Source organism: Larus michahellis, chromosome 3, assembly GCF_964199755.1.
Source record: "Larus michahellis chromosome 3, bLarMic1.1, whole genome shotgun sequence".
NCBI classification, from domain to species: Eukaryota; Metazoa; Chordata; class Aves; order Charadriiformes; family Laridae; genus Larus; species Larus michahellis.
Window position 1 is genome coordinate 93176776 of NC_133898.1, and position 12550 is coordinate 93189325.

A 12550-nucleotide genomic window follows, 5' to 3' on the forward strand; every position below is an offset into this window, starting at 1 on the left:
TAGAGCAAACATTATACAAGCTCACTCATCAGCCTTGTCTGAGAAAACAGCTGAATTATACCTAACGTGGCATCACAGAAGCTATGTATTCCTTCTGCTCTTAAAACGTTTCAGTCCTGCACTGACAGTAAAGGGACATGGAACAAACAGTACAGAGCTATTGGGACTTGCTTTCAAAACACCCAGAAGCAAATAGCTTAGCTTAATTCAAGGACCAAAAGCCTTAAAAATTACAGCCCGAATACACAGCCTTAAGAGACGGTATTATCTACAAATAATAAAGAGATGTTAGCCATAATTCCGTTTATTTCCTGCAGCTAGGGCAGAATTACACAATCAATCCATCATCCGACTTCAGTGTAAGAATTTGAGCTTCAGTTGAGCTCAGAAAACATTTCATTTTGACATTCAAGATGGCAAAAACTGATATATTACAGGAATTCACCCTTCCACTCAAATAATACATCTCTACACAAAAAAACACAAGCAACTTGACAGTTATTATAGTCAGAGTAGAAAACAAGACTAAAACTTCCTTTTAAGAAAGAAAAGTCTATTTTTCTCAAGGGAAAACAAATAGATAAAACCGCATTTGAATAATAGGTTTAAATTTCTGAACAAGTTTTAAAGAGGGAAGATCATCCTTTCAACAGCTTTCCCAGACTTGCCCCAGCCGTACCTCCACTGAACTTACTTCTGGAGGGTACAGACATGGCTGCAGACACAGCAGGGCTGTGGTCAGAAGAGAGCTCTGGGTATTGCTGAGCCCATCTTCCTCCCCCCACTAAAAGTTGACGTCCTCTCAGATGTGCACACATGGCAGCTTCAAAACGCAAGTTCCCTCAAGACCAACCAGACTAGAAGAAGCCCTATCATTAAGCACTACGGTACTGAGACCTTTTAGTTCTGTAACAGTGCAAGTGCTGACACAAATGGTACATGTAAGTGCATTCAACACTTTCCAAAAGAAAGACTGTCTTTCCCTCAGCTGTTTATAATACTGCCAATTTTAACCTTTCACACTGCCGATTTTTTAACCATTAACCTTTCAGAGGTCTCAGTCTGATTTGTTATAGGAGCCCCTCGAGTGAAAGAGTTCTGGTGTATCCACTAATGGGTAAGAGTAAACCATACAGCAAGTTTGCAACTGACCTGCCCTGAATGCCTCTGCTTTTGGGCTGCACTATCTTCCTGAATTTTCCTGGATTGGCAAAGTAGGAGTTTTTTTTATTTTATTAAATGTCTCTTTTTATTAGCTTTATTCCCACAGAAAGCTCAGCACTGAGATGGGGATGTTTTGGTTTCCTTGCTAACTCTGAAGTCTGTCCATCTAATGCCTTATTCTGAGTAGAGAGAAAAGAAAGCTTTCCCCCCTCCACACTCTTACTGATCAGCCCACTGCAGGTCAACTGGAATGGCTCCATCAGAAGATTAGTTAGCTATAAGAGTTGGTTTTAAAATACCTTCTATTTGTGTTATCGCTTAAGAACCTATTAAAAAAAAAAAGGCAGCTTCAGTAACAGGGACAGAACAAACACTAATTTTTTTGTAAATAAAAGATCTTAAATTTGAAAAAAAAAAAACCTCACTGTGAATTTACATTAATGCATGTAACCCTATGCGTAGAGTTGCTAGACTAGATTTACTCAAATCAGCTAGTCTGCAAATCACTAAAAAACACTGGAAGCATAGTGCTCAGTGTAGCCAAAAGAACAACTGAATCCAAGAACCGAGGCACCCGTGAGAATTTCAAGTAAGTATACCTAAACTGACCGTTTGTGACAGGGGCAAGGCTGAGAGAAGGAACTGTTCTTGTGTGATTGCTTCCAGGAAACGGTGCTGATTAACAGCTGAAATTACCCGGGCTCCCTTTGTGTTGGGTACCTGGGCCTGAAGATGCCCTGAGCCGTGCAGCGGAGGTGCTGCTGCTGCAGAAGCCACCGTCACCAAACCTGCAGGGCGCCCATCGCAACATGTCAGCCCCTGGGTTTAAATGCTCATAAGGTTGCAGCTGCTCACAAGGTTGTGCAGCCAAGAAAATGGCTAAGTGCATTCAGGTCTCATTTCATAGCTCCATTTCAGCTCTGCGCCAGTGAAAAAACCACCAAAGCGCTGAGGCTGACAAGCAGAGTACATTTCCCCACTCCCATTACAAAATAAGATTCTGATCTTCACGTAATGTCCATCTGGTCTGAAGCACAGGCCACAGCACACCTCTCATATCACCTCTTCGCTTCTCAGTGGTTCTCCCCACAGTTCTTAGTCTGTGCTGAAGCCAGTAGAAGATAAATTGGCAGAGATGAAAAACAAAAAAAAAACCCAGGTACAATAGACCATTTGTTCAGAGTTGCTCCCGCACTCGGGTATCTCACAGCCGTGGTTTGACTGTGCTATGGCGGAAAAATCTTTGGTTTATGCTTTCATTCACACCGACGTAATCTCTCAGACACAAACGCTTAAGCTTTTCAATTCGAAAAGTCAGCTATGTATTAGGCTTCCTCAAGAACTAACAAAATAAAATTTAAAAAAATACAGCTTTTCTTGAAACCTTCCACACTTCAATGACAAACGTTTTCTGAACTTTTGCAGTTAGCCTACAATACAATGCAGAAATTTTGCCTTAATCAGTTCAGTGGAAATTTCAGTCACTGAAATTAAGCTGTTTATTAAAAGTCAAACTGGTCTGGGATTTTTCCAAACCAGAACTTTTTTTCCTATCTTTAGATCTAATCCTTCCCTCCAGTGCTGCTGAAGAAGCAAACAGTTTATTGTAGTGCCTCAAATACAAATTTCTTTTCAGGTAAATCAGACAGCAGTACACGACTCAAGCCCATATCAGAGTTCTTCCACTCTTAATCCCCACCGCATCTCTGTGCTACACCAGGCTATAAGTAACTAGAGACCAAGGAAACATCATTAAAACAGTACAACCAAAGCCCATTGCAGTGAGTGTGCAGAATAAGGCCTTCATTAATTTGTACTTAAGTTTTGCCAGTATTGTTTGCTCATATTATTGGTTCAAAGACTGGAAATTTGATTTAAACTGTCAAACAAGCTGCAAGAGTATCATTTGTGCTTCATCTTAAAACCTTTTCCACCACAAAGTGTACGTGGACAACCAGCAAAAGAATAGTCAGTAAATTACTTTGTCCATTTCTTAATATTCTGGATTATTTTTTTCCCCTCAAAAAAACATATTCTCTTGTAATAGCTTGGTTTATTTATACATTTTTGCTTGTGACTGATCACACAGAACATCTCATTATTTTTGGCAAGAATGGAGCCAGACTGTCCTCAGTCGATGGAGAACTGCCATTCCCCTGGCATCTTTCCAGGTATTTATTCCTGTGGTAAAAAATTATCTTGATTCTCTGATTAGGAACCTGAACAGGAAACCACAATGGACAAGAAAAAACAAGCAGTACTTGAGACTATTGCCTGCTTGTGGTAAAAAATTATCTTGACTCTCTGATTAGGAACCTGAATAGGAAACCACAAACGGACAAGAAAAAACAAGCAGTATTTGAGACTATTACCTGATTATCTCCAAGCAGAAACCAAAACATCTATTTATTTCCACAGCGATTACGTAAATCTGCATCCCTGCGTACACAGCCTCTGGGGAACTCAAATGAGAGTAACAGACAGGAGCACAGGCAGCGGCTCCAAAACAGAGCAGCAGGCTGGAAACACACCTGGAATAGAAGTGCAGCAATGTTCTCACAAACCAAACCCAACCAGCCTTGCTGAGGCAGTTTAAGACAGCATTGCCACTGCCGCCCCATCCCTCTACCAGCTACACCTGTCACAGGAGAAGTGGCAAACTAATGGCGTGCCTACCCTTCCAGTTACCAACCGGTGTTAAGCGCTGGACGAGGCTGATAGGCAAAGATGGGCAAAGCAAATGTCACGGAACAGAGACTGTTCGGAGGGAAGCTTTGCTGGCTTGTAACTGAGGTGATTTATTTTAACATCTCCAGCAAAAAAGAAGGGCAGACAGCTCAGGAGAGAGACGTGAACTGCCTTCCATACCAGAGCCACTGTCAACAGAGGCTGTGAAGAATACAACTGATGAGGGAGAAGGAAGGGAAGGGGGAAAAAGAGAGCGAGAAGACTAGGGAAGAGGACAAGACTGAGAACAGGAAAAGTAATCTAAGGCTGCATGGAGGAGACATTCATCCCTTGAGTCTGAAAGCTCAAAGGGAGATGTCATCTGGAAAAAAAAAAAAAACCCACACACCAAAAAACCCCCCACCACAACAAACACACCACAAACTTATCTTTCATTTCTTGCCTTTTTTTTTTTTCAAATATTTTAAGTTAAATTTTTAAGTTCATTCAAACGCTCAGCGTGAAACACAACACAGAATTTGGGGGGGCTGAAAATAATTTCCACGTATTGCAAGCAAGCTGCGTGCTTTATAGCCGTTTTGCTTTTGAATGCACAAGACTTCATAACATCAGAAGGAATCGCTGCGCTACAAATCCAGAAACATAACACACAGGCTTTCTGCAGGTGGCATTTTCCACATCACCCAAACGAACAGTGACACCTCAAGCTTTTTTCTTTTTTTTTTTTTTTTTTAAATTAAACAAAATAAAAATCAGAGGAGTACTTCAGACCTTAAGGCTCACCGAAAGTCGACGGGTCTGGGTGCCGAAAGCACCCAGCCGCCTGTTAAGGCTGAACGCCAGACACCTGGGGCAGCGGCACCCCACGCCGCGCTCGGGGCTTTCCACGCCGCCCACCCGGGACCACTCACCCGCGGCGGGGGGCCCTACCGTGAGGCGGGCGAAGCGAGGAAGGGCAGAGTAGAGCAGAGCAGGGCAGGGCAGGGTCGCCCCGTCCCTCCCGCCCTCCACTCGCTCACCCACCCCCTCCACAGCGCCGTCCCCTCACCGCTCTTACCCGCACCGGGCACGTCCGTTGCGCGCCGCCAGCCCCCGAAGCACCCCTCCGTCCCGGGCGAAAAGCGCAGCCCGCCCGCCAAGGAACACCCTTCGCCGCCCGGGGACGAGGCGGCGCTGAGGGGGAGCCGGGAGGGGTGTGACGGCCGCCCGCCCGCCCCCGCCATCCTACCTGACTGGGCGGCGGCAACGGCCGCGCCGAGCCCAGCCGAGCCAGACCGCGCCCCGCCACAGCCAATGAATCAGCAGCAGCCCCGGCGCCCCTGGCGGTGTGGCAGGGACACGTGACCCTCCCGGGCCAATGGGCAGCGTCGGCGGGAGCGGCCCGGCGGGCGGCGGCAGGTGCGGGCAGGGCTCCTTGTCCTGAGGTGGGACCGACCGACAGACCCAAGGTCGAGGAGAGCCGGGAATGATGGCCCGTCCCCACTGGTTTGCACACGGATAGGTCCGGGGCCCCCCGTGGGGAGCCGTTGGGAATGGGGACCCTAGGCAGCCAGGCCTGCTGGCACCAGGCCAGCGCCTGGTAGGGGCAAGCGAGAGTTGTGAGCAGTGCGGTCTCAGCTGCCAGGAGGTGATGGACAGTGCCTTAAAACGAGAGGGGTTGTGTGGCCTCTGGCACCATTTCCATCCCTATGAACTGCACCTTCGAAGAGACCTTTTAAAAGTACGTGAAATCATAGAGTCATAGAATGTGTTGGATTGGAAGGGACCTTTGAAGGTCATCTAGTCCAACCCCCCTGCAGTAAGCAGGGACATCTTCAGCTAGATCAGGTTGCTCAGAGCCTCATCAAGCCCGGCCTTGAATGTCTCCAGGGATGGGGCTTCCACCACCTCTCTGGGCAACCTGTGCCAGTGTCTCACCACCCTCATTGTAAAGAACTTCTTCCTAATGTCTAATCTAAACCTACCCTGCTCTAGTTTAAAACCATTGCCCCTCGTCCTGTCACTACGTGCCCTTGCAAACAGTCCCTCCCCAGCTTTCTTATAGGCCCCCTTCAGGGACTGGAAGGCCACTATAAGGTCTCCCCAGAGCCTTCTCTTCTCCAGGCTGAACAACCCCAACTCGCTCAGTACCTCACTTTCATAGAATCACAGAATGGTTCAGGTTAGAAGGGGCCTTAAAGATCATCTAGTTCTAACCCTACTGCCATGGGCAGGGGCACCTCCCACTAGAACTTTGCTGCTTGCAATTATCAAAGCACAGAAAATGACAGAATCGTTGAGGGTTGGTAGGACAACTGGAGATCTTCTAAGCCTGCTAAAGCAGGGTCAGCTAGAGCATGTTGCTCAGGACATGAGTTGGGTCTTCAGTATCTCCAAGAATGGAGACTCTACAACCTCTCTGGGCAACCTGTCCTGGTGTTTGATCACCCTCACTGTAAAAAAAACATTTTTCTCATGTTTAATGGAAGTTCCCATTACTTCAGTTTGTGCTCATTGCCTCTTGTCCTGTCACTGGACACCACTGAGAAGAGTCTCACTCCACCTTCTTTACTCCCACTATCAGTTTTTTATACACATTGGTAAGAGCACCCTGAGCCTTCTCTAGGCAATCACAGCTCCCTTGGTCTCTTGTCCTACATCACATGCTCCAGTCCCCTCACGATCTTTGTGGCTTTTAATCGTCCTCGTGGCAATCAAGTGCTCTAATGAGTGACGAGACTTAACTTTTCAATGCAGTACTAAGAAACAAGTCTCACATACCTATCCAGCAATGTCACGAGCCTGGTGCAATACCCACCCTCAAACGTTAGAGTGGATCCTTGCTAGTGTTCTGGCACTTATTCTTTAGCATCAGCCTTTAGCATCTTTATGTGGTTCATATCCATTTGTCTTCTTGCACTCGACTGCAGGTCGTGTGCAAGTAAGGGCATCTGCGAAAACACTGTTTTTCATTTATTTCTTTTCAAGCAGGACTGTGATCTTGGACGATGGTTTCTCTCTCCAGCAACGGTCAAAAAAGCTGTCAATGCTGTCATCTTCATCTCAAAAATATATAACTGATGCCTATGCATCGTCATGATTAAGATCAGAAAAGCAAATAAGCACAATGGCACGTCAGGAACCTCCCATCTCCTGCTAATTCCACTGCTGTTGAAAAGGCAGAATGAGTCAGGCTTTTGTTCATTTTTCTTAACCTTAAAAAAAAATAGCATTCAAATTCTGTCTAAAAGAAAGAATCCTCATGTAGCCAATATCCCACTTCCACCACATCTTCTGTGCTTTGTCCTTTAAGGAAAGATTTTAGAGCTTTTATACCAAAAGCAGAAGAGGCCAAACAAAAACAAACCACAGTTAGACTAATGACACAGAATTGTAGCATTTTCTCAAGATTATTAATTTCATTTCTAACACTGATTATTAATGAAAATGCAGAATTCATGACTATTAAGTAATAGCAACGTGGCTGAGATTGCAGCGGAAGAAATGTAGTGTTCTTTCCTGATGAGATGTGGAACTGTATGTGCACAAACTCCCAAGTGTAGATAAGGGCGCTGCACAATCTTTTTTCCATTCTTCCTGTCATTTCATTTTCTGTCTTCTCTTCCTGCACATCATTAGTGTCTCTTCCTCCTAATAAAGCCAGCAGTGGGAATTTTTAAAAGGCAAAGGAATTCAGCTGAGGGAAGAGGAGAGGCAAGCGCAGGCATTCACATTGTGGCTGACCAGAATGAGGACGGAGCTTCATCTGCAGTAGCTGCCTTCTTACGGCTCAGCAGCTGCAGCATCAGCCCAAGGTTTAGTAACACACAGCTAGAGACTGCATTTACAATTAAAGCACAAATTCTGCAGAAATTCATTCCCCCAGTCCTTCTCACTTCCAAAATCTTTAGATTCATGTATAGTTAGTAGCTGCCTGGGGTTTAGCAGCCATCTAGAAAGCAATAGCAAAATAAAAAACCCTCTTCACTGTAGCTTAGTTAGAATTGACAGAGAAAAAAAGCAGTCTTGAAAAGGAACATTATTACAGAGTTAAGAACCTTAATGTTCTTCCAGATCTGTGGTGGCTTAAATGGATGGCAACAGACAGACTTTCCTGCACCACTTAGAATCATAGAATCATAGGATAGTTCGGGTTGGAAGAGATCTTCAAGATCATCTAGTTCCAACCCCCCTGCCATGGGCAGGGACGCCTCCCACTAAACCAGGCTGCTCAAAGCCTGGCCTTGAACACTTCCAGGGATGGGGCATCCACAACTTCTCTGGGCAACCTGTTCCAGTGCCTCACCACCCTCACAGTAAAGAATTTCTTCCTAATATCTAGATCGCCCCTCTTTCAGTTTAAAACCGTTACCCCTCGTCCTATCACTACAATCCCTGATAGAGTCCCTCCCCATCTCTCCTGTAGGCCCCCTTCAGGTACTGGAAGGCTGCTATAAGGTCTCCCTAGAGCCTTCTCTTCTCCAGGCTGAACAACTCCCAACTCTCTCAGCCTGTCCTCGTAGGAGAGGTGCTCCAGCCCTCTGATCGTCTTCATGGCCCTCCTCTGGACCCATTCCAACAGGTCCATGCCCTTCTTGTGCTGAGGACTCCAGAGCTGCACACAGTACTCCAGGTGGGATCTCACCAGAGCAGAATAGAGGGGTAGAATTGCCTCCCTTGACCTGCTGGCCGTACTTCTTTTCATGGAGCCCGGGATGTGGTTGGCTTACGACAAGTAGGGCTATGTTACAAGAATAAAGTTGTTTTGTTGCATTTGTATATTAATAAAAATGGTATAAAGAAACAAACTCTAGCATATTTACCATTTTTATGTATTACACTCTCAAAAAAGCTTCTCAACGCTGCAGATGTACGAACAGGCTGCCCTAGTTGCATTCCCAGTGCTGTTGATAGGCAAATGTACTTAAAAATTCAGGGTTCAAAGTTGCCAAAATTTGATTTTGATTTTCTCTCAAACTATGTTGAGTTCCGCTGTTTGTCATGTTTTGAAAGAAATAATTTTTTATGGGAAAGCATCCTTTATGTACCTTACAACATGAAACTAAATTAAATGCTAGAACTAAAACATCCATGAATGGAGAGTGAAGTTTTAACAGAAGTCACCTGTGCAGGTTAGATGCAAGTCTACAGATATACGTAACAGTAATAAAAAGTGGGTGAGTAATGAACTATGTTCATATCTTGTAGCCATATCACTTTCACAAGTGATAATTTTTAAGATGGAATTAATATTAAGTTGAGGTTGCAGAAAAACTATGGGGAAATTCCGTGTTGTGCAGGTGGGATAGCTTTTGAGAGACCTTCCTTGCCCACAGTAGCAGTAGGAGAATCCACCTTCCTTCCTCCACTGGAGCATCTTTCAGTGCTCTTATGCTCAACTACTGAAAATGCTGTCTCATTTCCAGTTGGAGTTTGAAGCTCTTAGTACCATTTCTGTGGTTGTTTCCTGGTATATTCTTATGGTAATCATGTAATTGTAGTTAACATTCCTTGGATAATAGAATCATAGAATCATTTAGGTTGGAAAAGACCCTTGGGATCATCGAGTCCAACCACCAGGTCCACTCTACAAAGTTCTCCCTTACACTATATCCCTTAACACCACATCTAAACGAGTCTTAAACACATTCAGGGATGGTGACTCCACCACCTCCCTGGGCAGCCTATTCCAGTGTCTGACCACTCTTTCTGTGAAGAATTTTTTCCTAATGTCCAGCCTAAACCTACCCTGCTGCAGCTTGAACCCATTCCCTCTTGTTCTATCACAAATAACCTGTGAGAAGAGATCAGCACCAACCTCTCTACAATGTCCTTTCAAGTAGTTGTAGAGAGTGATGAGGTCTCCCCTCAGCCTCCTCTTCCTCAAACTAAACAGTCCCAGCTCCTTCAATCGCTCCTCATAAGATTTATTCTCCAGGCCCTTCACCAGCTTCGTTGCCCTCCTCTGCACTCACTCCAGCACCTCGATATCTCTCTCATATTGAGGTGCCCAGAACTGGACACAATACTCAAGGTGTGGCCTCACCAGTGCTGAGTACAGGGGGACAATCACCTCCCTCCTTCTGCTGGTCACACTGTTTCTAATACAAGCCAGGATGGCATTGGCTTTCTTGGCCACCTGGGCACACTGCTGGCTCATGTTCAGCCGCTTGTCAATTAGAAGCCCCAGGTCCTTCTCTGCCAGGCAGCTCTCCATCCACACTTCCCCAAGCCTGTAGCGATGCATGGGGTTGTTGTGGCCCAAGTGCAGGACCCGGCACTTGGCCTTGTTGAAGCTCATACCGTTAGCATTGGCCCATCGGTCCAATCTATCCAGGTCTCTCTGTAGAGCCTCCCTATCCTCATGCAGATCAACACTCCCGCTTAGCTTCGTGTCATCTGCAAACTTGCTGATGATACACTCTATGTCCTTATCAAGGTCATCAATAAAGATGTTAAACAGAAATGGTCCCAACACTGACCCCTGAGGGACACCACTTGTGACCGGCTGCCAGCTGGATTTAACTCCATTGACCACCACTCTTTGGGACCGCCCATCCAGCCAGTGCTTGATCCAGCAGATCGTATGCTCATCCAGGCCATGAGCCGCCCGTTTTTCCGTGAGAATTCTATGGGGGACAGTGTCAAATGCTTTTCGAAAGTCTAGGTAGACAATGTCCACAGCCTTTCCCTCATACAATAATCGGGTCATCTTGTCATAGAAGGAGATCAGGTTCATCAGGCAGGACCTGCCTTTCATAAACCCATGCTGACTAGGCCTGATCCCCTGCTCGTCCATTATATGACTTGTAATGGCACTCAAGATGATCTGCTCCATGACCTTCCCCGCTACCGAGGTCAGACTGACAGGCCTATAGTTTCCTGGATCCTCCTTTCTGCCTTTTTTGTAGATGGGTGCTACATTTGCTACCCTCCAGTCCATTGGGACCTCCCCAGTTAGCCAGGACTTCAGGTAGATAATGGAAAGTGGCTTGGCGAGCATGTCTGCCAACTCTTTCAGCACTCTTGGATGTAACCCATCCGGTCCCATAGACTTGTGCGCATGCAAGCGGTGTAGCAGGTCACTGATCACTTCCTCTTTTCATTGTGATGACCTCGTTCAGCTTCCCCTCCCTGTCTCCTAGCTCACGAGGCTGGGTGCCCAGGGAACAGCTAGTTCCACTGCTAAAGACTGAGGCAAAGTAGGCATTGAGCACCTCAGCCTTTTCCTCATCCTTTGTGACTATGTTTCCCTCTGCATTCAGTAAGGGAGGGAGATTTTCCCTAATCCTCCTTCTGTTTTTAATGAATTTATAGAAACATTTTTTGTTATCCTTAACAGCTGTAGCTAGGTTGAGCTCTAGCTGCACTTTGGCTCTCCTAATTTTCTCCCTGCATAGCTTCACTATATCCTTACAGTCTTCATGAGAGACCTGCCCCCTCTTCCAAAGGTCATAGACTGTCCTTTTGTTCTTGAGGTCCAGCCAAAGGTCCCTATTTAGCCAAGCTGGTCTCCTTCCCCGCGTACTTGTTTTTCGGCACACAGGGACAGCCTCCTCCTGTGTCTTTAAGACTTCTCTCATGAAGTATGTCCAGCCTTTCTGGGCTCCTATATCCTTCAGGGCAGCCTCCCAAGGGATTTTGTCCAGCAGTCTTCTGAACAGGTCAAAGTTTGCCCTCCGGAAGTCTAAGGTGGCAATTTTACTAAACACTCTCCTTGTTTCTCCAAGAATCAGAAATTCAATCATCTCATGATCACTGTGCCCTAGATGGCCACCAATCTTTACTTCCCCTACAAGTTCTTCCCTGTTCACAAGAAGCAGGTCCAGGAGGGCACCTTCCCTTGTCGGCTCGCTTACCAGCTGTGTGAGGAAGTTATCTTCCACACATTCCAGGAACCTCCTGGATTGTTCCCTCTCTGCTGTGTTGTATTCCCAGCAGATATCCAGGAGGTTAAAGTCCCCCACAAGAACAACGGCAAGTGACCACGAGATTTCCCCCAGCTGCTTATAGAAAGCTTCATCCGCCTCGCTGCTTTGGTTGGGAGGTCTATAGCAGACTCCCACAGCAATATCAGCTTTATCAGCCCTTAACCTAATCCAAACACTCTCCACCCCATCATCACTATACTTGATTTCCAAGCTCTCATAGCATTCTCTAACATACAGGGCCACTCCACTGCCTCTCTTTTCCTGTCTGTCCCTCCTGAAGAGCTTGTAGCCATCGATTGTGGCACGCCAGTCGTGTGAGGCATCCCACCACGCTTCTGTGATAGCCACTATGTCGGAGTTTTCCTGGTGCATCATGGCTTCAAGCTCCCCCTGTTTGTTGCGCATACTGCGTGTGTTGGTATAGATGCACTTCAGATGTGTTAATGATTCCATATTTAGGTTCATAGTCTTGAATACTCCATCCCTAGAGTGATTCTTTTTTCCTTTTGGTAACCCATTTCAATTATTCAATAAAGATAGATCAGAATTTAGTCAATATTCCAGCATCAGCCACACAAGTAGAGTATTCCGCTTTAAGTAAGGCATAGAGCTAACACAACTCCTTCATAACACCAGTTATGTCGTTTACTGACAGTTTTGTCCTTTAAAACTTCTTCAGAATTACAAATTTCCAACATATACTCTTTTTTCTTTATGTGGGACCTTCAGTCTGTGTTCCTCTCTCTACAGACTGAATGTTCTGAAGTGTCTTTTAATAATAAAAATAA